Below are 27,834 nucleotides of genomic sequence, written 5' to 3'. Positions count from 1 at the left end.
AGGCAAGGCTGGGTTAGAAAGAAGATGATGAGAGTATGTCAGCTTAACTAAGATGAACATCTGGCTTCTAGAGGCACCAAATGAAGGCAAAAATGTAGGATGTAAAAAATATTTTGTCATGTAAAAGTTTTTTGATGGAGAAACCTAATGGACAGAGAATCCAAAAGCTTTTGTGGATTAAAAAAAAAAAAACAGAGTTAAAATTTGGTGTTTTTACATGTGAGTAAATATAGATCTTAAAGAAACTAGTTTTTTTTTTAAAACAAAATTAGCAAATAGAAGACACTGAACAATTCAGAATGTTGTCTTCTATTCAAGAAACACCTACTTAGCACCTATGCCATATAATGAACGCAGCATTGGAGATATAAAGATGAAGACAATCTCTTAGGATATACATGCATCATCATTTACTTCTGTTGTAAGTTAGTCAATGTTTTTATCCTCATTGCTCTGATATTACTCTTATCAGTTATCCTTTTTCAATGTAAAAATAAACTAAAACAGAGCAAAGCAAAATTATTTTTATTTCTTCCATAATTTAGAAACTTCTAAGACAATGGTTCTCAAATTTTAGTGTAGAAAATAACTTACTTGGACAAAAGAACCCTATTGAGAGAGTCAGGGGTGGGACCAAAGAAACTACAGTTTTATACAAGCCCAGGAGAGGGCTGTAACATAGGTGCTATAAGAACCACCACTTGAGATACCATCACTGCCCTAAGAACTGTAACAGCGTCTATTCTTTTCCAACATGTTGGAGGTTCAGACACTGAGCAGGGCATGACTTGGAATGAAGCATGGCACAGGAAATACTGTACTTCTAACTCATGGGCATTTTTGGTCATGTGCTACTCTGTGTAGCTAGCTCTGAAACTCTAAACAGTTTTCCATGGGCCGTGGTAACAGCAATAATTACTATTGTTCTTTCCACAGTAAAGGAAACAGAGGAATAAATTTCCTAGGGAATTTTCTACCCAAGAAGTTAGTAACAGATCGGAACTTTGAGGTCAATGGTTTTTTAAACCACAGGTTGGCTGTAAAGGAAATACATGGAATGAGTATTTCCTACAAGCTTTTTCGCATGAGTACTACTAAGAGCATATCCTCTAATGCTAATTAAATAAAACTGGTAGGTCATATTTTTCTACTTTTTGTACTGTCTTTAAAGTCATCTTTGATACACGATTTATTTATCTGGCTGGCCTAGATATGAATCTCTTTAGGAAGCTCTGAGATCTCCTTGTTCCCTTTTCTACTTCATTGTATTTTGAGTGCCTTGCACCAAAGCTTCAGAAACAAGGTTGATATAAATTAGTATTCAGAAAATTAAGTGTACTGTTTAATTCCTGTAATTGAATTAGAAGCTGACTCTCTGGATTATTTCTCTATACAGTAGATGGAAAAATGATACTGTGTTTAAAAACACCAACTGTTATGGTTTACACTGGTGCTATAAAGAGATGTGACAATTCACCACAGGAAAAAAAGAAAAGTACTACTTAAAAAAACCATCTTCCCAATGTCTTTCTCTGCAGATGTAGAACTAACTCCCAGGTAGACATCAAGAGTATATTCAGAGGTAAACTTTCAGACATCGATCGATCCTATTATTTTGGGCACCTCCACCCTTTCATGTCACAATTCTTCAAGCCCACAACCTGCCTAACCCCTCACAATACCTCTCCCTATGGTCAGTGCCCCTTCTCCATTCTCACTGTGGTTTGTTCTTAATTAGGAGTCAGTCAACTGATTCCTGGTAAAGTGTAAGTTGATTAAAAAAACAGTCTGGAAGCCTTACCTTAAACCTATCTGCATTTAAATGTGACTTTTATTTACCTAAACTCAAGTGTACCTATCTTATTTAGAGAAGGAGGCTGCCTTCACCACACGCTTCTAGTTCCTCACAGCAAAGGGGCAGGTGCCAGGCTTCTGCATGAGTCCCTACCTCTTATGATTTGGCTTCTCTGTCTCCTGAGTTTACAAGCTGCATAAGACAGTAGCTCCACTAGTGTGGGCTTATTATGTGTTAATGCAGGATTTTCGGTAGGAGACTAAAATGTTTGAAGTTAGGATTTATACGTACACACCATTTGTTAACCTTGCAGAATGTAAGGATAATTTTGATCATGATTTTATAGGAACTCACGGATCACTGAAGAGGCTTTTAGTTATATATACCAGGTTTGACATTAATACAGGGCAAACCAAAAAGTTGTATGCTTTCCTCAGTAATGTATATGATCCTGTGCTACAAAAATCATCCATTTATTAAATTAGCAGTTGAAGAAATGTGCTCCTTTCTTTTTTCTAATAATGTTGAACATCTATATTCACTACACTAAGTAAAATTCTCAGCCTAGTGCAGCCTATGTTTTGTTCCACATATTGCAAATATAAGCTACATTTTTCAAATAATTTTAAATGAATTGAATGCATTGCTTTTCAGAATGGTAAAAAATAAATTACCAAATTTTAATTTGCGATTATGGTATTATTAGTTATCAATAACATCAAATATTAGTTCAATATATTATTTTTATTTCTAAAATAAAGATATTTTATAATTTATTTCAAGAAAACCATCCACAGGATATGTTCCCAAAATGAACTGAAATACTCCTTTTCCACATTCAAATAAAATTTAGGCAAGATATAAATGGAACTTATCTGACAACACGTTATGAATTGTCAAAAATCTTGATCCAAAATAAAACAGACCCATATAAAATATTAACAATAGCCTTTGCCTGAAATAAAACTTTAAAGAGATAATTATAAGGGAAGTCAGCCTAATTATACTTATTTTAATAACAAAAAGTACATATAAAGTTTCATTATAATTATATACCTGAGGTGATCTGCTATATAGCCCTTAAACTTCTTTGAAAAATTAATAGGCAATATAAATCAAATTCTTTCTTCCAATAAAGGAGAATAATCACTTTATTCAATTAATTTAAAGGTACCTTCTTTGAATATGAAATGGGAAAAGATTAGCTTGTTATCCAAGTTTCTTTCTAACCTGGTTGTGGGTAGAAGAGATGAGACCTGAAGATTAATTTATAGGGTTGAGTCCACCCAATAAGGACCTAAATGGGGTATGGTTGAGTCCAAGGCAGAAAAATCTCCACTCCATTCAGCCTTGTTTCAGTATGACTCCTTGGCCATCTCTGGCCTTTAAATCCAGACATATACCAAAAAAAAAAAAAAAGATTCTGAGACACTCACTGGACTTATAATTTATGACTGCAAACATATTTTAAGCCTGAGGTGGACAGGGTACAAACTCCAATCCTCAGGAAGATTATATATTCAAAAACAGACAATAGACATGACTACTTTCGATTAGAATTAACAATACAGGGAAAATCAACTACAGCGTATAAGAGTCTACCTGGCCGTATGATTCTAACAGCTTTAGGAGGCTTTACCTTAGCATTTCCAATTGACAGCTTCATTTCCTGACAATGTGTTATTTGCTTAAGTGTGTTAATGCAACTCCGTTGGGAAAGGGGAACAGATGAGCACCAAAACCATATAGGTTATTTCCAAACTTTTTTTAAAACAGTGTTTTGATGGTCTTTAAGGCAATTTGACCAAGTAGTCCCTTTAAGCCATGTTTATTTTAACACAATGTTTCTTCAATTAAAAAATATATATATGAGAAAGTTCTGTTTATATTCATATAGACTCAACACTTAAGCTAACAATAGGTACTCAGCCAGATATCTAATTTAAGAGCACCAGATCCTCCAGAAATTCTTGGTTTAGACTTGCATTAAATCTTGAGTGATGTACAAAACTCTCACTTGCCTTGGATAGATAATATGGCCAGGTGGTATTTTCAGGAGTGTGGAGATTTGTTGCCTCCTGGGACTAAGAGAATAAAGAGGTTTGCAAAACAGAGGTATAGAAAGAACAGAAGAGACCCTGAAAATAAAACTTCAGAAAGGATAACAACCCAGAAGCCTTAGTGAAGATAAATAAATTTCAGTGCATAGGTTCAAGTAATAGAAGAGGAATAAATAAGGAAGAATCGTGATTTTTCCTGGGAGGATATGAGCTAGGGATGGGAGTACTGGAGTACATTGGGGTTGGCATAGGAACGGTGAATTTCAGAGGAGTATATATGCTAACATGTTTTCTTGTTCCCTATCTTGGGTCTAACTAGCTTAAACTCAGCTATCAGAGGATATACAGAACAGGGAAGACCGTAACATGCTCTAACTCCGGAACAAATAAATCTTTTCTTCACAAGGACCTAAATGAATCATGAGGCTGACAATCGAAGAATTAACCCTCCAATTTGCCTTTCCCCTGGATGACTTAGGTGACAAAAATTAAACAGGTAATATTCCTCTTCAATGATAAAATTCTTAAACTCCTAGAGTGTTAGTTAATGAATAAATACTTAATAGCAAAACCTATAAGCTCCTTCAGCAATGGAAAGGTCTTATTGTACATTTTTAAGTATCTGGATACACAGACTCAAAGCTCATGATATGCAAAAACGTTTATATTTGCCTTTTAAGATGCTCTCTTCATAATCTTCCTCTGAAATGGTGAACAGAAAATACAAGTGTGCAGTTTCTTTCAGGTCTACAAAATGAATAAACAAATCATAAAGGATAGCACAATTTAACTATCAAAGTTTTATAATTTATTATCAGTAGCCAAGCTATTAAAGTTTCCAGTTAAAACTAACAATGCAAAAAAAGCCATGTAAAAGTCATGTAACTTTTGCATCTTTTTTTGCAGCTTCCTCCATCACACTGAACAGCATCTCTCCCCTCCCACTCCACATTCAATCTGTAATCAAGACTCTTTATCTTCTAAAAAAACTCTTGATTCCACCTCTATCTACCATGAAGTCAGTATCTCTGAACTGGGCTACTGCCACCTAAAGGATCAGCCAGCATTTTTATCTACTTTTTTCCCTCTCATCTGTTCTCTGTGATTTCACCAGAGTGCTCTTATAAAAATGTAAATCCAATCATGCTGTATCCCTGTTTAAAACTCTTTAAAGGTTTATCATTGTTCTTGGATAAATGCAAAACCCCTCAACGAGGTCCCCAGTCCACACAGTGGTCCTCATACTTGACTGCACACTGGAATCGCTCAGAAAACTTTAATAAAAACTCTGATGCTTAGGTCGCACCCTCAAAGATTCTGGTGTAATTAGTCCGGGATGGGCCTAGGCAGCCAGATTTTTACAAGTTCCACCGAGAGCTCTCCTGTTCCACCAGGGCTGAGAACCAGTGCTCTAGAGTTCAATCATCCGATGTGGTAGCCACTTACCATATGTGGCCATTATGCACTTGAAGTGTGGCTGGTCTGAATATTGACATGCTGTGACTATAAAACATAAACTAGATTTTAAAGACAGTGTGAAAAACAGTAAAATATCTCAGTAATTTTTAATATCGATTACATGTTGAGATAGTACTTTGGAAATACTGAGTTAAATAAAACATTATGAAAAGTAATTCCATGTTCTTCCACTTTTTAACATGGCTAACAGAAATTTAAAGATTACCTATGTGGCTTGTATTCTATTTCTAGCAGACATCACCACTGAAGAGCCTCATCGAGCACTACACTCCCCCTCTCCTGCTTTGCCCCTCGCCTTCTCTTAGTTTCCGGTATTTTTCTTCTTCTCACCACGAGGTCTTTGTATGCTCTCTGCCTGAGCTTTATTCTTTTCCTTCTTTTTTGTTTCTAGTTAACTCCAAGTTATCCTCCAGATTTCATCTGAAGGGATAATACACCACACACCCTTAACATGGGCATCTCTCTCTCCCACACACATATTTCAGAGACTATCATGTCCATTTCTCCAATGAGTAAGCTCTGCAAACACAGGTTAATATCTGCTTTTGCATGACTCAGATTTAAATATCTGCTGAATAAATGATACAATACCAGAAGCAAAAGTAGAGAGACTATCATATTAGAAATACTGAATCTACAAAACATTTGTCCATGTGCCAGAGAGTCCGTTGCTAATATGTAAAATAAACTTTAGATAACTTTGTGGATTAGAACACGTATACTCTTCACCTCCCACAGTGATACCCTGGGAGTGTAAGCTAATTATGTACACATATATTCATATATACATACACACATTTCTGTACATATATATTTACATGTATACTTGTGTTATTAAGGTTATTTTTCATATTTTAATATTTTATTGCTAAAATCTATTCACAGGGATAAAAATCTGCTGTATCATGGCAATAGAAACTTTATTTTTTATAAAGATACTAAAGAAAAATACTACTTTCTATATGAACAGAAGGAAATATCTCAAAGAATGCTGCTTGATTCTTCAGAAAGTCTGTCAACATTTCAGAGTGGAAAGCATATAATTCTCCAACATTTTAACAAATAATCCTCTTTGCCTGAGTAAAATTTGCTCAAGAGTAACCTCCCTCTATGTTCTTTTTTAATGTGAATCATTGTTTAGATTTGGAGTTTACTGCCGAATAAATATATGAGTTCTATTTTATTATAGTTTGAAGAGGCAATGATGATACTCAACACAAGAAGAGACTTGAAAAAGAGCTAACGTGACCCTCGTCCCCGGTCTTACTCTACAAACCAAGCTGAGGAGTCTCCGTCAGCTCCTTGCTCTGCTAAACTGGGTCTCCCTGAGGGAGGTCAATGAGGTGTAAGCCTTCTTCATTTTCTTCCTGATTTGCCCATTACCAAGATCCAATTTTTCCTATTTTAAGAGTGTGTGATATAACTCCCAAGAGGGTGATCAAGGCAAAAGTATCAAACTATATGGTCACTGACCTAGTTGGAGAAATACTTTGTCCTACATAATCTCCAATAACTGAATTCAAATTCTCTTTTGAAACAGCAGAAAAATTAACCTTCTCCTCATTCTTCATTAAATGAGATTCAGCTAAATATGATGATTTAGGTCAGAAGTCAGTGAACCTTTTTCATAAAGAGCCAGATGGTAAATATTTTAGGCTTTGGGGGCCCAATGGTCTCTGTTGCACATATTCATCTCTGTTGTCATGGCATGAAAGCAGCCACAGACATCAGGTTAACGAATGAGCACGGCTGTGTTCCAATATAACTTTACTGCAATATAGGTGGTGGGCTGGGTTTGGCCTGTGAGCTATTGTTGGCTAATTCCAGATTTAGAAGAAAAGTAAATGGCTCTAGAAAAGTAACCATGGACTCATCAAAAGGAAACTATGCAGACAACTTCCCAGCTGAAATTTTATTACAATATTTAATTCTTAGAGGTCAATGTTTTTTTCTTATAACTGCATCTTGCTTTACATATGCTTGCATATATGTTACCTGATGACTTCTAACAAGAACTCTGTAAGGTAGCTCTTACTGCTTCCCATTCAGTAATTGAGGAAATTGAGGTCAGCTATATGAAATGATTCTCTTAATATCATACAGGCATAGGAAGTAGAGCTGGAAGCCAAACACAGTTCTAACTTGAAGTTTAGTGTGTGTGTGTGCATGCATGTGTACTTCTCCACTGGAAATCTTAAAATTTTAATTATATTCTCCTGTTAAATAAAGTCTTAATACTTCTTAAATCAGACACTTAACCATATTTGTAATATATTTTCTAATACATGAGATTAGAAGTTATATTTTGTCAGAAATAAAGTCAATTATAATTTGTCATTAATTCCATGATATGTTCTTTTTAGAGGATTAGATTCAGATGTAATACATAAATTTTGGTATTAAAATTACAACAGGTAGCAGAAGAATTTAGAATGTTCAATTATGTCTGAGGTCCTTTTGACCCAAAAGCTATTGGTAAAAAGAGATTAAAAGTGAAAGCGTGTGTTTTAACCAAATATCCTTGAAACAAAACTTACCATCTCTTAAAAATCTGCATCAATGTAATCTCCCACTTATCACTTTGTTATTTTTCTATAGTATATCTTCTTATTATATATTTCTAGTTCTGTTGGTGGTGATTTAGCATTAACATGGCTGGGCTTAGAAATGGTTCCTGTAAACTTGAAAATCAGATTTCCCACTCTCTGCAGTGGTAAAGAATCCCATGGACCTTTTCCAGTATTAGAACTATACAATCAGTTGGGAGAGCAAAAATGAGCTCTAACACATTAGATTTTCCACACAACTTCCCATTTTATTACTAAATAATCAGAAAATAACTGGCTTCTACTATATATAAAATAGATGACTAATAAGAACCTACTGTATAGCACAGGGAACTCTACTCAAGACTCTGTAATGACCTATATGGGAAGAGAATCTAAAAAAGAGTGGATGTATGTATATGTATCAATGATTCACTTTGCTGTACAGCAGAAGCTAACAAAACATTGTAAATCAACTATATCCAATAAAAATTTTTTTTAAAAAAGAAAAGAAAAGAAGTGACTTCTTCAAGGCCACATAGCACAAGTGGTGAAGCAAAGGTAGAATCAATGTCTTGCATCCCCTATTAGTCTTTTCAAGATAATACCTTGGATCACCAATGACAGAAATGCATATTTATCAATATAAAGTAACTATAAACCATATAGGCTTTATTTTATTGGGGCAATGTCTTATTGTCCAATTGGCTGTTATCACTAGGTACCTATCATAAGTAAAAACCTTTAATGATGGAAAGTACTGCAACAAAATGTCTTTACTCTGATCTGTAATAACACCTGTTTGGTTCCACATAATTTGTCAATTGTACATTGATATTTCTCTTTTTCATATGTTTGTACCTAGTTTTTCAAAGATACTTTATATTCCTTGAAAGAGAGAGGCTATCTTAAGTGTTTTTTTTTTACATTTTCCACAGGGCAGCCCAGACCTTGGCACGTAAGTCCTTTTAGAAATGAAAATGATGAATTCAGAAAAAGGATACTTATTACAAATATTGCCATCATGCACAAAAAACTCAAAATGGCTTAAAGACTTAAACATAAGACATGACACCATCAAACTCCTAGAAGAGACGATAGGCAAAACATTCTCTGACATAAAACATACTAATGTTTCCTTAGGTCAGTCTCCCAAGGCAATAGAAATAAAAACAAAAATAAACAAATGGGACCTAATCAAACTTACAAGCTTTTGCACAGCAAAGGAAACCATAAAAAAAAAAAAAAAAGACAGCCAACGAGAAAATATTTGCAAATGATGGGACAGACAAGAGCTTAATCTCCAAAATATACAAACAGTTTATATAACTTAACAACAACAAAAAAAACCCAATCAAAAATGGGCAGAAGACCTAAATAGACATTTCTCCAAAGAAGACATACAGATGGCCAAGAAGCACATGAAAAGCTGCTCAACATCACTAATCATTAGAGAAATGCAAATCAAAACTACAGTGAGGTATCACCTCACACCAGTCAGAATGGGCATCACCAGAAAATCTACAAACAACAAATGCTGGAGAGGGTGTGGAGAAAAGGGAACCCTCCTATGCTTTTGGTGGGAATCTAAGCTGGTACAGCCACTGTTTGCATGGATGCAAAACAGTATGGAGGTTCCTCAGAAAACTAAAAATAGAATTACCATATGATCCAGTAATCCTACTCCTGGGCACATACCTGGACAAAACTATAATTCAAAAAGATACATGCACCCCTATGTTCACAGCAGCACTGTTCACAATAGCCAAAATATGAAAACAATCTCAATGTCCATTGACAGATGAATAGATAAAGAAGATGTGGTACATATATACAATGGAATACTACTCGGCCATAAAAAAAGAACAAAATAATGCCATTTGCGGCAACATGGATGCAACTAGAGATTATCACACTAAGTGAAGTCAGAAAGACAAATACCACATAATATCACTTTTATGTGGAATCTAAAATATGGCACAAATGAACCTATATACAAAATAGAAACAGACTCATTGACATAGAGAACAGAGTTGTGGTTGCCAAGGGGGAGGGGAGTTTGGGGTTAGTAGATGCAAACTATTACCTTTGGAATGGATAAACAACAAAGTCCGAATGTATAGCACAGGGAACTATATTTAATATCCTGTGATAAACCATATGGGAAAAGAATATTAAAAAAGAATGTATATATCTGTATAACTGAGTCACTTTGCTGTACAGCTGAGATTGGCACTATACTGTAAATCAACAATACTTCAATAAAAAATAGTATTAAATAAAAACAAAACAACAAAAAGAATAATGCTGTATTTTTTTGCACATTACCTACCAATATATATTTCTTAACTACTGTAAGTTTTTATATTTGCTCAAATATTCCATGATGGAAACAGCCACATAAAAAGAAAGTAATTATTTTAGTCTAATGTTCCTAGAGTTATTTTTCTAATAAATTGTATTGAATACATGGTTACTTGAATCTAAAAGTATATCTTTCAGTAAAAAGATCAGATGGATTTTTAGTTGCAATTGGACATTTAAAAACATTTACATGCTAGCTAAACATTATAATTTGCAGGAGTATTATGCCTTTGGAAACACATGAAAGTTCAAATAGGACCTGTTCTATCTTCTTCCAGAGTGAAGATGCTAAAAATAGTGTGGGCTTAAGTTGGGCCACAGTTTTGTGAAATTGCTATCACTTCACTGGAAAGTGGAGGAAATGAAACAAGTCTGTTGGGTGGGCGGGGAGGGCCTGTGTAGATGATGGATTGGCACTCATACATCACCACTTCAGTGCTGTTATACCAAAGGCCTTTTACAGCTTATAGTTAAACTTAACACTAAGCGTAATCCAAATATACAACACCTCATTGTACTTGTATTACCGTATGCAAATATAAATAAAGTTGCCACAAATTGGTGAACAATTAATGAGATTCGTTGCAGGGATATTTCATCACTGAACGCTGTTCTCCTGCCAACTGAGACATGATGTATTTAATTTAAATGACACCACCTGCTCCCACCTCTAAGTGAAATGAAAAAGCCGCCAAAGGGCATGTTGGGAATTTACTTGCAGACTTCCTTTTAATCAGGCATTTCTCCATAATACTGAAAGCCAAAAACATCATGAAAAATAACACAGCTTTGTAAGTCGATAGTTGAATTTGGAGTACTCGCCAAATAAAAGAAACAGGATATACAGGATGATATTCTACAACAATACTATTCTTTTCTTGCTGTGAAATTACGTTCTTACTCTAAAGAAAAAAAGAAAAGATGTGTATGAAAATCCAGTACTGCCTGACATGACAAATCAATAAGAAGTGACTTATAAGAGAGGAAAGTGGAGTGAATGTTTTCATTTGTCATAGTTACCAAGATAACGATACTGTGAACTTACGATTGTCTGAGGAAAATGTTTCCCTAACATTAATTGGAAATGTCTCAATACTCTCTTCACCCAGTGAACTACCAACATGTTATCGTGCACATTTTCCTAGCAGGTAAGATGAGTTAGAGGATGGACAGGTACTGTTCTAAGAACCTTGCAGGACCTTCCTTATATCTTTCCTCTTGATATTCAGTCCCCTCTCCTGAGCAATTGAACTGCTATTTAACGTGAACACTGGAGGGTGTAGGAGGGTATTAAACAAGTGTGTATGACAATTTCTTATCTAGGGAGTCTGTCAAATGAGGATCCATTTTCCAAAGTCATCAAGTTGCTAAGGATGAGTATTATGCTGTATAAAATCTGCCAAATTATTTTCCCATTAAGTCATGCTTTCATTCCTAGAAGTCTCAAGATGATGTCCTAATTAAAAAGTGATGTCGAAATCACATTTGAACTGCTAATGTTTATAAAATAATTTTTAAAAAGTACTAAGCCAAACAAAGAGATTCACACAGAAATACACACTCTTCCATTCATTAGCAGTCATTCACTCAAAACATTTTTCTAAATACCCTCTACACACCAGGTTCTAGGTGCTAGGAATAGGTCAATGAACAAGACAGGCAAAATCCTTGCTCTCATAGAGCTTACATTCTGATGGGTGATAGGAAACAAATGTCTAATGGCAGAATGCCATGAACAATAGAGCAGGTTAAGAGAGAAGGGTATGAGCTTCTACATAGTAGTTAGAGCAGATTTTTCTGAGGAGGGACATTTGAGCAGGTATGTGGATGAGCTGAGGAAGGGAAACAAGCAAATATTGATTACACTGCATGCCATACCCTCTTGCCTGCTCAAGGACTTCACTCTTGCCGATGTGCCCTCTCCATTATTTATTCCACTTTCTTCCCCACTAGCATACAAATATGCACTAATATCTCCCATCCTGAGAATAAAAAGATAAATCGTATTTATTTTTGACCTACTAGTTCCCTCTAAAAACCATTCCACACCATTCATCTATTTCCCTTTGCAGCTGAAATCTTCAAAATAGTTCTTTCTACTCAAAGCCTTCTTTTCCTCCAATTTGTTCCTGAACCCACCCCAAGCTGGTTTTGAGCTCCATCACTCAAGGAGATAGCTCTTCAGAGTCATCAATAACTGTCTTATTGCTAAAGTCAATCCACAGTCTCCATCTTCCAACAGCACTTGACACAGTGCATTCTCTTGAAATCTTTTCCTCTTTTGGTTTTGAGCACACCACCCTCTTAGCAGGACTGACTACCCATCTCAGTCTTCCTGGCTGGTTCCTTCTCATCTTCCTGACTTGGAACATTGAAGTGGTTCAGGCCTCAGTCCTGGGGACTTCTCTTCCCTATTTACACTCACTCTGCATCATCCAGGCCATGTTTTTAAGTAGATTAATGACTTCCAAATGTATCTGCAGCCCACAGACCGTCTCCAGATTCAGGTATCCAACTGCTTACTCGACGTTTCCACTTAGTTGTCTAATATGTATCACAAATAAAATGCTTCTAATCTAATTCTTAATTTTGAGATCCCACATATACTTGCTACTCTCACAGTCTTCCCCATTGCAGACTGTGTATTGCAAAGATGGCTGCCACAATAACATCCACTGGATGTGCTCTTCTTGCCTTGACATGCCTTCCATTGAGTGGTAATGTGTCTGTCCCCTCTTCCTTTAATCTGGGTGGAACTTTGTGACTGCTTTGTTCAATAGAATATTGGGAAAGTAGCCTTATGTGATTTCTAAGACTAGATTATGAAAATTCCATGCACCTTCATTTGGTTTTCTTGGGTCACTCGCTCTTAGAACCTAGCTGCTTTGCTGTGTGGAAGCCCAAACTGGAGACTACCCGGAGAGGCCATGGGTAGGTGTTCCAGCTAACAACAAAGCCGAGGCCCTAACCAAAATCTAGCATCAGCTGTTACACATGTGAATGAAGACACTTCCAGATAACTCTAGTCCCCTATCAGTGAGTTGTCCCAACTGAGGCTCCAGATACTGTGGAACAGAGACGAGGGCTCCCTCCTGGGCCTTGTTTGAATTCCTAACCCATTGAACCTCAGAGCAAAATAATATGGATATTTTAGGTCACTAAGTTTATTACAACAATAGTAACTAGGATGGATTTACCAAATGCTGAGGCCAAAATCCTTAGAGTTGCCTTCCATTTTTCCTTTCTCTCATACCCACGCTCAATCTATCAGCAGACCCTGTGAAATCTAGGTCTTCCTTTGAAATACATCCAGGATCTATGACTTCTCACCACTATCCCTCTTGTCTTGACTATTACAGACACCTCCTAACTAGTCATTTTTTGCTTCTATCTTCCCTCTTATACTGTCTACTCTCAACAGAGTAGGAAGATTACTCTTCTAAAAGTTTAAGTAAGATCATGTCACTTCAATGCTCAAAACCTTGCCATGGCTTTCTTCGTGATACAGCTTAAAAGCTAAAGTCCTTAAGGGCCTACAGAACTCTTCATGATCTGGACCCTCCACCACCTTGCTAATTCTTATTCTCCTACCACTCTCCCTGCCTTGCTTGTTGCATTCTAGGTACACCAGTCTCCCTGCTCTTCCTTAAAAGCACCTAGCACTCTCATGCCTCAGGGCCTTTGTACTTGCTGTTCTGCCTGGAATACGCTTCCCCCAAATAGCCACGTGGCCACTCACTCATTCCCTCCAGGTCTTGCTCACGAGTCATCTCATCAGAGAGGTCTTCGCCAAGTAGTTTACATAAAATAGTGTGTCTTATACCTATCATTTTCTATTCTTCTTATCCTGATTTCCAATCTCCTAAATTATTATACATTTGGTTTTTTGCTTACTGTCTGTTTTTCTCCTATTTGATGAAGGCTTTCTGAGAACAAAAATTTTGTCTTGTTGAAAGCTCTAGTTCCCAGGACTGGGGTAGTCCCTAGTACAGCAGGAACTCGGTAAGCATTGCTTGTTGTTAAAGACCGTTCCAAGCAGAGAGACGATGAAGTGCAAAGACCCTGAAATAGGAACTAACTTGTGTGAGAAACAGTGTGACCATGACAGAATGTGTATGGGGGAGAGTGAATCAGATGAGGTAACAGAACAAATCAAAGGCCAGATCAGGCAGGTCCTTATAGGCTACGATAAAGACTAATGGGAAGAAACTGAAGGACAGTGATGCGATCTAATTGGCCTTTTAAAAATATAATTCTGAATGTCTGTAGAAAATAGCCTGTATGAAGAACAGAGGGGAAGCACTGCTAGGGAGACTAGTCCGGAGGCTTTTGCAGTAATTCAGACAAGCAAGAGATGATAGTACCTTGAACTGTGATAATAATGACAGAGGACTCCAAGGTGGTCTGATACAAGATATATTTTGAAAGTAGACTTGAACAGACTTGATAGTTTAGATACAAGATAATAAGAACAATCAAAGATTACGCCTAGATTTTTGGCCTTAGCAAGTGGTTAAACAGTGGTACTGTTTTAGGAGTAGTTTTACTTTAAACAAGGGTCCTATTTTCATAGGATGGATTCAGAGTTGGCAAGCAAGTTCCAAAGCAATGTTCAAACATACGATAGTTTAGATGAACAGAAGTTCTAAGAACTGATGGGTAAATTCTTTGATCTCAGAGACCCCTGGAGGCAATACCTAACTGGAATAAAAATATACCAAGAGATTAATAGTGACACCCACACATAACAGAGACCTGTGTGTGCCACTGTCTTGAAGAAGCACCCCTGACACCTGCATACACAGATGGCCTAACTGGACACCCTGAAGACTGACAGGATTTATATCTGGCAGGCGAGCCATCAAGAAAATTTCATAGACAGACTTCTGTCCACAGAGACACACCTCTTCAGAACATTTACAGATACTCTGGGGGAAAAAAAAAATCACACTAAAACCCTAATATGAAACCACTCATACAAAGAAGTACTCACATGTCTTTCTCCCAACATGCACATAAAAGAAAACAAATTTGTAGGGCAGCTGCTGACCAGGGCTAAAAAGGAATGTAAAATATTGAAACATCATAAGAAGTACAGCTCTGTAGGGAGCAGCCATTAAAATGGGCTCTGCTGACTTGGTGTTATCCCAGCAGAAAAAGCAAGCTGACCTCAACATCCTTTCTCTGCTCTTCCTTTAACATATTAGTCATTCAATTTCCCCAAAATATTTTGGCAGTGATTTTTCTTTCTCCTTCAGAAGTAGAAATGAAAATTATTACTACATTATCTTTAGTGATAATTTTATATATAAAATTCATAACTATATGTATACATCTATATATGAATTTTTTTAAAAAACATTGATCCTCTGGACTTTGTCCTGTTTTTGAGGTTTCCAGTAGCCAAAAAATAAAATAATTTTCTTTTCCCAGTTTGAAACCAGCTGAGAGATAGACGAAGAAGATCAAAATGCCAGCTTTCTTACTGACAAAGCTGATCAAAGAATGTGGCTTAAAGATGCCACCCTAGTGATCCCTCTAATACCTTCTAATCCCCCTGAATTGCAGTTTCCAGCAATGTTGGACAATTGCCAGTCTCTCAGGGGAGACCCTGGACTGAAAGCTCCCCGAGAAGCAGAGAATGTCTGTATTGCTGAAAAGAGTGATTTGGGCACAATCATTTCCTTCTGCCAAACTCCACTTTAAAAAGAAGCCATTCCTCCTGTCCTGGAAGGAGCAAATAATGAGGTGGAGAGAAGAACACACCTTCCTCACAGGCACAGGCACTCTCCTGGAGAGTGGAGTGGAAATTACCTTCCTCCATGAAAACATGAGGAGTTAGGAATAAATGTTCCACCTCACCCTCCAAAGTTGGAGGAGGGAACTAAATTTTATCTTCAACTGTAGAGCTGGATTTTTACCAACATCTACATAAAGCTTCCGCCTTTCATTTTTCTTCACATACATGAATGAGGCAGCTGGCTGGGCAGAGACACAGAGTGGTTTGAAACCTACCCCCTCCATCTATCACTTTATGAAGTTCAGCAAATAAACTGTCTTCCCAGTACCTTTTTTTTTTTTTTTAACCTGAAAAGTGGCTATACTATCTCCTAGGGTTTTGTTAGAATTAAATGGAAATAAATTTGAAAGGCTTGGCATATGAGTGCTGAATTAATGCCACTTTCTTCCTTTCCCTGACTGATTCAGTACTAGGACAGGGATTAAAATTTGTACTGAACCAAATTCCACAACTTTATTCTAGACTGTGTCACTTGGTTGACCTCCAGAGTCATGGGGACTAAACCTTAGGCTTATGTAGTCTTGTTTTCAGTGCTGATGAAAGATTACTTTAAAAAAGAATACATCTTCCTTTTTTCTCACCTAGTGCTTAAATTCTTTCAGCTATTTCTTTCTTCTGTTTGTTTGTTTTTAGTTAAGACATTTAAGACGTGTCTTTAAAGAAAATGCAACAACAACAAAACAAACCACTACCACAAAACACACATCCTCAGCATCCTGATGACTCTACCACAGTAGATGACCATTGCCATTTCCATCGTGGGACACAGTACTTTCCAGGTTTACTTATACTCGGCATGTGGAAAGGAGAAGAATGTTTTGATCATAAGATGAAGATCCTACAGAATCATACATATTGAATTAGAAAGAACTTTATAATTCCAACCCTGTAATTTAAAAAATTACATACATATAAAGTTTAAATGACTTGATGTTACACAATTAGCAGTTAACAACAGGGCTTGGTCTTCTGACTCTCAGATCAGTGCTCTTACCTCTGGTTCAGACACAGGGAGCAAAACATGGAGGAGGGGATGCACTTGGGACTCAGGGGTGACTAGAGACAAGTGCTTTGAGAACAGAGAGAACGAGATGACTGCAAAAAGTGGCCAGGACATTCTGAAAACAAACCTGCCTAACTTTGTGATGGGGTCCCAAGCAAAATATGCTTTGTGATGACATTGTGCTCCTGAGTTTGCTATTTGTACCTGGCCCTGCTTCTTATCCTGATCACAGAAGCAAGCTAGTACAGTTGCCTTGGCTGTTGACTCAACATTTGTCACAGGATTCCATATTCTTCTACTTTGTGACTAAAAACCTAAAGCAAGCACACCATTTGTAAAAATCAGTATCCCAGCATGGGTTAAATAAGAGATATTGAGCAAGTGGGCTAGAAATAGGCATGGGACTTCCTTTCCTGTATGAGTAATGATGAACCCTGTCATACAATTGTCTCCTGAGGGCAAGGTAGTGTGCTGACAGTGCTTTTTCCTAACAGCCCTGATAACCAATTCAAGCATAGGCATAGCAGCCATAGAGAAACATCTGCTGAGCCAGAAATATGAAGACACATTAAATCTATGACCAAAAGAGAAGACAGCTCTGGAAATACAGGCACTCTGGGATTCAAGCCTATATCCTGCTTTTTAGCCCCAGAGCTGATGCTCTGTGCATTGAATCAGGCGATCAGTCTAAGACCGGTTATGCATCTGGGAATTCAGTAGGAATTAACTAATATTCAGGAAGCAGCTACTAAGTTCCAGGCTCTGGGATACAGAGGATAAGGCACCTTTCTTACCCTCAAGAACAGCACTACAAAGCAATGCTCAGTCTTGCAGTGAGGCAGAGATAGATGGACTTAGAACTCATCCAATGCTCCCCCTAGAAGCCAAAGCACAGAAAGGTAATGAGTTCAAGGCAGTAGCAGAAACAGAACTCCAGTCTCCTGACTCCTGGCTGAGCGTTGTTTTTTGTTTTTGTTTTCCGGTACACGGGCCTCTCACCGCCGGGGCCTCTCCCGTTGCGGAGCACAGACTCCTGACGCGCAGGCTCAGCGGCCATGGCTCACGAGCCCAGCCGCTCCGCGGCACGTGTGATCTTCCCGGACCGGGGCACGAACCCGCGTCCCCTGCATCGGCAGGCGGACCCTCAACCACTGTGCCACCAGGGAAGCCCCTGAGCGCTGTTTTTAATGCACGAGCTCAAAATGAAAATACACTTTATTTGACCATCTTTTCTTTTCTTCAGGGTTCAAAATCTTTGTTTCTGACTTTTAGAAGGAGGTTTGCTAGCCAAAACTTTTTCACTGAACCATGTCCTCATCCTATGATAGCTTAAAACAATTTCAATTTGAGAGATTCCCCCCAATATTAAAAATATACCCTATGCTGTATCACAGAATATATTTAAAAGGAAGAGGAAACCATTGAAGCTAGATATGAAAGGACTTGAACAGATTCTGCATACCAACAGGAATCTGATGTCACAACCCACAGCTCTTGTTACCTCATAAGCAAGACCACAGGTGAAAGGACAGGGTTTCTTCTTTGAATATTTGATTAAAATTATTTATAGGGTGCTACCCAAGACCTCCAGAAAATATTGCATTTGCAAAATATACATAGCAGAGCTAAATGCCTTAACCCACATTAGCTGCTCTCTTAATGAGAACTGGAAGCTCAGCAAGTAATGAGTTAATTTACTACAAGCCCCTCTCCCAGAAAGGTCCCCTTCAGTATCTCATTTTCCTCACCCCCTATTAGTAAAGAACTCCTAGGTAAGTATTAAAATGCAGGGATCTAGAGAGCTTGGCTTCTCAATTTAAAAGGTAAGAGCAAGGTTATCTTTCATGATCCTTTTGCTCAGGGAATAAGTTCTGTCTTTGCTTCTGTCTCAGCTCATGCAAAAAAAAAAATTGCTATGAAACTTAAATTACCATTATCTTTTTGCAACACACTGAAACATCTAAATGAAAAAAACAAAAAACACCACCTCTAAATGGACCATCTCACCTAATTTGAATCCTCAGCAAAATCATATGATATGCCATACACAAAATACCAGAAGCGGCTTGAGGGGGGAAATAATGTTAGTTTTAAGAAACTGCCATTGTATAAGGATAAAAAGCTACGAGAAAAAAAGTTCAAATTTTTAGTGTGAATTAAAATATACTTTGTATATCTTTCTTGTCCTTGCTTTAACTAATTCAGAAAGATAAAATTCATCTTATTTTGAAACATTCAAGTAAATCAAGCCTGAAAATTAGTTAAGAGAAGAAGCAATCAGTCAGACAACACATTTCTGTTGTGCTAGAGAAAGCGCATGCCTGTAAGTGTGAGCACACTAGGTACTAGTGTAAGAATGCCTAACGTTTTACACACCTATATTATACATTAGGAACTAATTTATTCATCTGATATTTATTCGTTACTCACCATTTGGAAGACACTCTGCAAGGCCCTATGGGAGAGTCAAGTTATAAGATAATCCTTGACCTCTTAGAAGCTGAGATCTACTAACAGAAGTAAAATACGTGTGTGAATGCCTACAGTGCGTGACTGTGTAAGTGTCATGTCTGCCTCAAGAAATGCCAAATCACCTAACATAGGTTATTTGTTTTGAAATGAATTCCTGCATTTGCCTATGAAAAATTAAATGATCAGGAAGACAGATTTAAAGAATAACTACGATCCCTGAAGTAACAGAAGGAGGGCAAACAATGGTTATTTAAGCAAAAGAAATATCAAAGCACAAGGTATGCTTTGCAATTAATCACAAAGTCTTAAGAATTCTTGGACGTCATGGAGTTTATGCCTAATTTTTATTAAGCAAAATATAAAATATTGTGTTTGATTCTAACCATACCATGACACAATACAGAAAAAAATGCACATACATTTTAAAGTTTAGGTGCTATAATTAACTATACAGAGCGGTGAAAAATCATCTTATTTTGAAACACTCAAAGAAAGCAAGCCTGAAAAATAATTAAGAGAAGAGGTAAGCACATAACACAGATCTGTTGAACATTCACCCTGTGCCTGCCATTATGGAAGGTACAGAGAAGAATCAGAGGGGAAGCTCCTGGAGGTAGGGAATATACCTCATTCACAAGTCTATCCATAGTGCTTAGCACTGGCCCAAAGGAGATAATCAGTTAGTACTTTTAGGAAATAAACTCAGAGGAATGAATGACTGAATCCCTAACTTCTGGCATTTATGTTATTTTCAACCTATCCCTAGAAAAATAGCTTTCCAATTGCAAGTTGGTACAATAAGATCAATGCTAAAAAAGGTTAGAACCCAAAGAGAAAGGAAAGAGAAAAAACACTCAGAGTTGAGGAAAGATGGTTACATAAACTGAATATCATCTCTCTTTCTGAGATACCTAGCAGTCAAGGAAAAAAAATTTTGCAGTTCTTATTGTCTGACTAAAGGAGAACACCAGTCTTCAGAGAAAGACATTTTCTTGGAACTATAAGAAAATTTTTTCTTGTGGAAAAGGAACTCTGGGTAACTTAATGGGCAATGATGGCAATACCTTCTTGCAGAAGATGGAGAAATGCTCTTCCTGTGGTCAATTGTTTTAAGTGTCTTTTGATAAAAACTAAAAGAATGGTAATAAACTGTAACCCAAATAAAGCATTTTTATTGGTAGCTAAGCTTGTTGCTTTCTGGTGGTGGTTTTAACATAAAGTTGGAGAAAATGTAGAGGAATAAGTAGTGACTGTGACCCGTCTCAAACACCAGTAGTTTCCCTGTTATTCTATTGGCAGGAGCTAGACAGTAGTCACTTCAAGGTTGAGGTCTTGGTGAAGAATGCTCAGAGAATAGGCTCCTAGGCTTGTTCACTGAATAAGCTTTAAACATACATGTGGTAAGCAGAGTTGGGAAATAAAGGCCTGAATTCGAGGGTGTTAAAACCAGTTTTTTTAAAAGGGAACTCTTTCACTAAAACCAAGTGAAAAGGAACTTTAAAGACGATTCAGTACCTTTTAAGTTGTTTTTATTTCTGAAATTCAGGTCAGAACATATCTTTGAGACTAATTTATTGAGGATATCATAAAACCAATTTACCTTAAGGTTTTTTAAAAGATATTAAAATTTTTCTATTTTTATATCTTTGAACTTATTTTTGGAAGCACTTCATGTAAAGTATGAATTATCATCCATGTTTAATTATCATCCATGTTTAATTTCCCGAATACTTTAGTAAGGAGGAACATAGTAGAGTCACATTTACTCCAGGAACTAAAATATATAATTTCTAGAAGAAAATATTGAAGATGACAATTTACTGTTTTTCTTTACTATAATTTTATTACACCAACTAAAGATAGAAAATGTTCAGTAGTAGCATGTGCAGGCAAAGTCAAGGTACCACAGGCCAAGGAGATTGGCAGTATTGACGACTTTGTCTGAATTACCAATTCTACTGGCTGAAGCTTTGCTGCAGTTCACCCAAGAGTCTCTAAAATAACCAACTTAGCAGCAATATATGCCAGTCCAACTCCATTGTACATCATCCAATGACAATGAGGGTGGATTCTGAAATTCATTTCCATAAAAGTTCCCTGAAATTGTGCTCTAAATTATCTTAACACGAAATTGACCTTAAAGATTTGCTAAAATATTAAATGCATAATGTTTAAAATATTTATTAATCATGTATTCTTTATTGCAAAGTCATATCTGTTCAAATAGAATTCACACACTTGAAAGAGGAATCTGATGGTTTCTTCTCTGATCCCTGTTTTCTTATAACTTCCAAGTTTCTAGTTTGTTGTGGCTGTATATTCCACAAATGAAGCATTTATCTAATAGAGATCATCAGGAAATGTGAGGAAGTATTAAGTGAGAAATCTGAGGAAACAGATACAACTGGAGTATTAGAAGCAGTTTGAGAATGAATATGACATTACAGAGAGTAAATAATCAAGCTCCCTCCCACCCACAGCTGAATGGCCTGTGCATCTGATCTAATGATGTCTCTTTCCTGTGTAAGCTAATTTTTAGATTTTCCCATGGATCTGTAGAGAATTTTTGAATAACCAAGTAGGAATGAGAACAAAACCAGAAAACATGCAGACACAATTTAAGCAATACAAAATTTTAAATTTACAAAATTTATAAAGTGTCTCCTGTGTGTGCATACCCACCAACTCCTTGATAAATTATAATGAACTATGGTCTCACCCCACAAAGTTCATATTCTTGTTTGAATGAAAATATATTTATATAAACCATTTTTCTCATAAGAAACTTTCCCTAAGATAATACTTTTAAGATTATCATAGTATTTTTACTCACTGTCACAAGGGGCATCTGTACATTTTCTTGAAAACGATGACAGGTTAGCACCATCTGGCCCCAACCATTGCAAGACTCATGTAACTGGATATTAACCAATCGTAACTTCTTTACATGGTGCAGTTGGTAAGGGTAGAATGCCAATGATGTAGGGTGAAGGAGTGGCTCCCAAGATGAACCTGGTCTGTTCCACAGCCTTAGGCCACTATTTCATAAATGGGGGCCACCGGGCATAGGGGGGGTACCTTAATAGGGAATATGGATCAAGTATTTTTTAAAATCCTAATCAAATAAAATCAAAGCACATGGCTTACAGTCCATGATTTGATAGATTCGTTTTTTATGTATGGATGGCAGCAGGCTATTATCTGTGATTCCTTTAACTCATTGACTTTGCTGTACATAGTTGAAAATGATGCCAGTCCTAGGTTTCTACCAGCTTTCTAGATCTGGCTAGAAAATCAAAACCATGCACATCTGACACAGAGAGCACACACGTATTAGCATGTTCTTTGTATGGGCCATAAAGACCACCAACTATATACAAGGTTCCTTCATTCAGTAAGTATTAATGGAACATCTGCTTTCTTCAAAGTGCAGCACTAAGAACCATGAGAACATAAAGCTAAAAAACAAAAGCTTGTCCCTGAGGAGCATGTAAAGAGAATAAAGTGCAAAGATATGTAAGGAGTAGCAGTAGAGAAATTACAAGGTAGCATGAGCACACTGAGTGGCCCCGTGCAATAGGACATACTTGCAGGCCAGTTATCTGTTCATGGATAACTAAAGGTATGCTCCTTGCCCTCAGGGAGTTCACTGTCTAGAAGGATAGACAAATGAATATTAAAAGTGTTCATTTTTCAATACCACATAATGTTATAGAAATATGCACAAGTACAGATTATAAACATAATTACTAGGAGATTCTCAAGATCAGCTCTACAGTGCTTTAATAGGGAAGGCTTCTTGAAATAGGCAAGTTCGGATCTGAGCCTGGAAGGACACAGGATTCGGACAGGTAAAGGGACAGCTCTGCAGAGGCATTTTGGGTGTTAAGAACAAAATAGATAAAAACCCTAAGGCAGGGGCTTCCCTGGTGGCTCAGTGGTTGAGAGTCCACCTGCCGATGCAGGGGACGCAGGTTCGTGCCCCGGTCCGGGAAGATCCCACATGCCGCGGAGCGGCTGGGCCCGTGAGCCATGGCCGCTGAGCCTGCGTGTCCGGAGCCTGTGCTCCGCAACGGGAGAGGCCACAACAGTGAGAGGCCCGCGTACCGCAAAAAAAAACAAAAACAAAACCCTAAGGCAAGAATCCATAGTAGGAGCTGTGCAGGGGATGGTGAGGATAAGACAGACAGGAGACGGGGGTTATAAAGTGGCTGTGAGCCATGAGCTGCAGAGCTTAGGGATGGTCAGTTGAAGGTCAACCTCGAGTATCAACTCAGAGAATGGACTCAATTTGATGGGCCACAGAGAAACACTGTGGGCTGAATCATTCCTGTTACAGACTGAGGTCTCTAGAAAGAAAGACTCTGAACAGTCTGGTGTTCAGGGTGTTTATTAGAGAGTGCCCTTGGGGTTAACACTTAGACAGCAAGGAGCAGAAAGCATTATGAAGCCCAGGGAGAAGTCAGCTGACTCCATAAGAAGCTCTGGAGCTGAAACTGGGTGTTTGAAAGATGAGTGAGTCACTGAGTAAACTAAAGAAGAGTGTCTCATTTCCCAGAGTTCTACAATTAACTTCTTAGTTGTACTGCTGTGAATCTACATGTAAACGCTCTTAAAATTAATGAAATAGGAGATACCCCCCCTTTTTTTATTATCCACATGCTAATAGACTTAAATATCCAGGATTTGGGTGGTAAACGCTCACTTTATGATCATGTTGTTGGAGATTTAATATTCATTTAAATGCTAGATCCTTCTTCTACCCCAATTACTATTTTCAGATGAAAAAAACATTCCGTGCAGCATTCCTAAAAGAACCTTCTCGACACTGACTATTTGCATAGCAAATGTCCATATCACAATGAACTCTGGTCCTAGGCTACTGGAGCAACACCTAACTTCACGGAGCCTCATGTCTAGAAGAGTAATAATTCACCTATCCCCCGTAGGATTGACAAAACCCCGTCAAAAGCCCCAGTACTTTGGAACTCTCATTTCTAATGTACACTGGATCCTCCTGTGGCACACTAGCTGTCCTCCAAACGCATTCTGCTATTATTCTTCCTGGGCACATGGTGGCTCATCTGGAGACTACATGTCCCAGCCTTTCTTGTGTTGTGGAGTAGCCATGTAGGTGTCGGTCAACAGGATATAAGAAAAGTGAAGCATGAAACTTCTGCTTATCTTCAACTTAAAGACAATCAGCGTTCCCCGAAACTCCTCCCCAACTCACTCCCATCAGGGGCTGGAATACAGATGAGGTAGCAGTCTAGTTTCAACTAGGCAGATGAGGACAATTTAGAAGATGGAAGTACAGCATGTAATGAACTGGGCCTCCAAATGACCTAAATGTGCAGAACAAAACTGTCACTCTAGGACAGAACTGTGACATGAGAGAGAAACAGACGTCTATTCTTTTTGTTTGACTGCCTAACCTTTATTCAAAATTGTACATTTATGGCTGTGTCAGGAAAAAGTACTTAGAATTAAATAAGGAAATAAGGTCATTGATGTCCTTCATGTTCCTTAACCGCTTGGAAAGAAGTTCAACTTAATTTCAAGTATCATCATCGATGCCATATGGAAGTATTTCCTGTTCTTGAAGAGAGTGCAAATTAAGTCAAACCAGTTTTAAGATAGGTAATTCAGATGAATAAGTAACAAAAGTACGCAGGAAGTGCTTTATCTATTACTGCCATAATGTAAATTACTTAAAGTTTAACAGAAAACTTAATAGAAATTTTCTGTAAGTAGAACATTTCTAAGACCAAGCCTTACCAGCATGGTATCTGATAACTTTTGGTTAATAGTATAAATCACTACCACAAGGTAAGCTCCATGAGAGTAGTGAATGGTTTGTTTGCCAAATACACAGAACCTAGAAAATAAATATTCCTGGTACATAATGGGCAGTGTATAAGATTGCCAAATGAATGAATGTGATTTCTTTCATGGTCTAACATTTGTAAAAAACCAGAACAAATACCTACAGAGAGAGTACTGAAATATTTTCATCTATCCTGAAATACATTAAACCTTCTCAAAATCAATCACAGTCTATTTGTTTAAATTACATAAAGAAAAAAAATCCCATGATTCTATAATTAACAAAACTTTTGCTATTGGACTTCCTGATTAAATTCAAGATTTATGAACAGTTGTGTCATTGGAAAAGTGAACTCCTAGAACTCTTAAGAAAAATGTAGAATATAAAATTGTATTCTATCAAATAAACAGTGAATTCCCTTATAATAATGGACTAATACTGGCCTTACAATCCTGGCTTGTTTTAAACATGGCTTTTACTGTATAGAGCTATGGGTTTTTTTTTTTTTTTTTTTTTTCATGGTACACGGGCCTCTCACTGCTGTAGCCTCTCCCGTTGCGGAGCACAGGCTCCGGACGCGCAGGCTCAGTGGCCATGGCTCACGGGCCCAGCCGCTCCGCGGCATATGGGATCCTCCCGGACCGGGGCACGAACCCGCGTCCCCTGCATCGGCAGGCGGACTCTCAACCACTGCGCCACCAGGGAAGCCCTATAGCTATGTTTTAGAGAGAATATTTGGAAACTTTTCTTAAATCTACAAATGAATGAAGTGGTATAATGCTAAACCCAGAGCACATACTTTATACCAGGTAAAAAAGATCAAAAAGACTTTAGGTTCGTCATTATCTAGTCTATTTTCAGAGCTTCAGTGAACTACTCTAGTAGGATCAACCCTTGCTAAAGTGGGCAAAACCATTAATTCAATAAGTCAATTAGTGAACCAGTTATCTTTGTTCCATTTTAAGCCCAAAGAATACACTCAACTAGGAATGGTTGCTATTGATCACAGAGGGATCCTAGTGAGTAATAAGATGGATAGGTAAATCTATAAAATTATTAGGAAAAGCTCAACCCCACTGCAGTGTTTAAGGTGATGAGTTCAAGTGTCAGTGTAAGTTTAAAAGAGTTAGCTCACATAGCACAGGGAGATGAGCTCGGTGCTTTGTGACCGCTTAGAGGGGTGGGATACGGAGCGTGGGAGGGAGACGCAAGAGGGAGAGGATATGGGGATATATGTATATGTATAGCTGATTCACTTTGTTATAAAGCAGAAACTAACACACCATTGTAAAGAAATTATACTTCAATAAAGATGTTAAAAAAAACAGAAACTAACAAACCATTGTAAAGAAATTATACTCCAATAAAGATGTTTAAAAAAAAAAAGAGTTGGCTCATGTTCTGGCTCTGACGTTCATCATTCAGGGTGACTCGCTTTAGACTTCACTATGCCATAAGTTTTCAATATGTTTACTGCAGACATTATTTCCCATCCCTTAACTCATAGAAACATTAACAGAATAACAGGACAAAATGCATTAAAATAGAATAGGGACTATGGAAGAAAGAGATGGTATGGATCCAAGATAGCATTAAACCTATTTTATTACTGAGAAGATTTATCCAGTTTCAAAAGTATTCCATGTCTCAGTCATTACTTCTGTGCTTTAGAAGATAACGCTCTTCATTCTAGGTTAAGCATGAAGAATTTTTAACAAATTTTCCAAAAAAAGAAAGAAAGAAAGAAAAATGGTCTCAAAAAATATGTATCCAATTCAAGGGATACTACACACTAAAATAGCAATTGATTAAGATAATAAAATATTTCTGTGCTCAGATCTATGACTGCCAATGTCTGGTTAACTTCCCAATACAGAAATGTGCTCCAATTCAAACACTTTTTTTTTTTTTAACCCCCCCCTTCAAATATCCTGGCATATTCAGAAAATATTAATCTTGCCAGAAAGTATAAGGGAATCTTAGAAAGTACTGGGTTGGCTAAAAAGTTTGTTCGGGTTTTCCCTTGACATCCTTTTCATAAGATATTATGGAAAAACCCAAACAAACTTTTTGGCCAACCCAATAAGAAGCATTCAGAAAAAACTGTTAAATATTTTCTTAGGATGAATTGCTCTGATAATCAAGTAGTCTCCATTCTCCACATCACTTTTTGGTCACTGTTGATAAGGTTTGTTCTGAGTCTTAGTGTTAAAATTTTGCTTGTGTGTACATTAAAGCCAGGAAGGCTCTAATTTTATACACTCCTTGTAGATACCTACTTTGGTTTCCCTCTTCTCAGCACCTTTATTCTTGGAGCTGATTCTTCTAGTCATCATGGAGTTCTGCCCCATTGTAATGCTGATACAGTTAGCTGCATTCTGTCTAATGCAGTATCCTTTTCATTACTCTCAACCCAGGAGGACATTTCTCTGTTTGGCCATGGAAAAACCAATTTGAAGGGTGTATCTGAATTGTCTGTGTATTTGAA

The 27,834-nt window shown here is 37.3% G+C and overlaps 1 protein-coding gene across 2 annotated transcripts in view; it reads right to left on the bottom strand.

Annotated features, from left to right (window-relative positions):
• IMMP2L (inner mitochondrial membrane peptidase subunit 2) overlaps positions 1–27,834 on the bottom strand; it is a 935,747-nt gene that overhangs the window by 113,012 nt on the left and 794,901 nt on the right. The gene's annotated exons all lie outside the window — the stretch shown is intronic.

This window comes from Delphinapterus leucas, chromosome 9, assembly GCF_059928025.1.
Source record: "Delphinapterus leucas isolate spDelLeu-1000000601 "Yukka" chromosome 9, BTC_Dleu_Yukka2, whole genome shotgun sequence".
NCBI lineage: Eukaryota > Metazoa > Chordata > Mammalia > Artiodactyla > Monodontidae > Delphinapterus > Delphinapterus leucas.
Note: the sequence above shows the minus strand (reverse complement) of the source record. Positions and strands in the feature narration are given on the sequence as shown.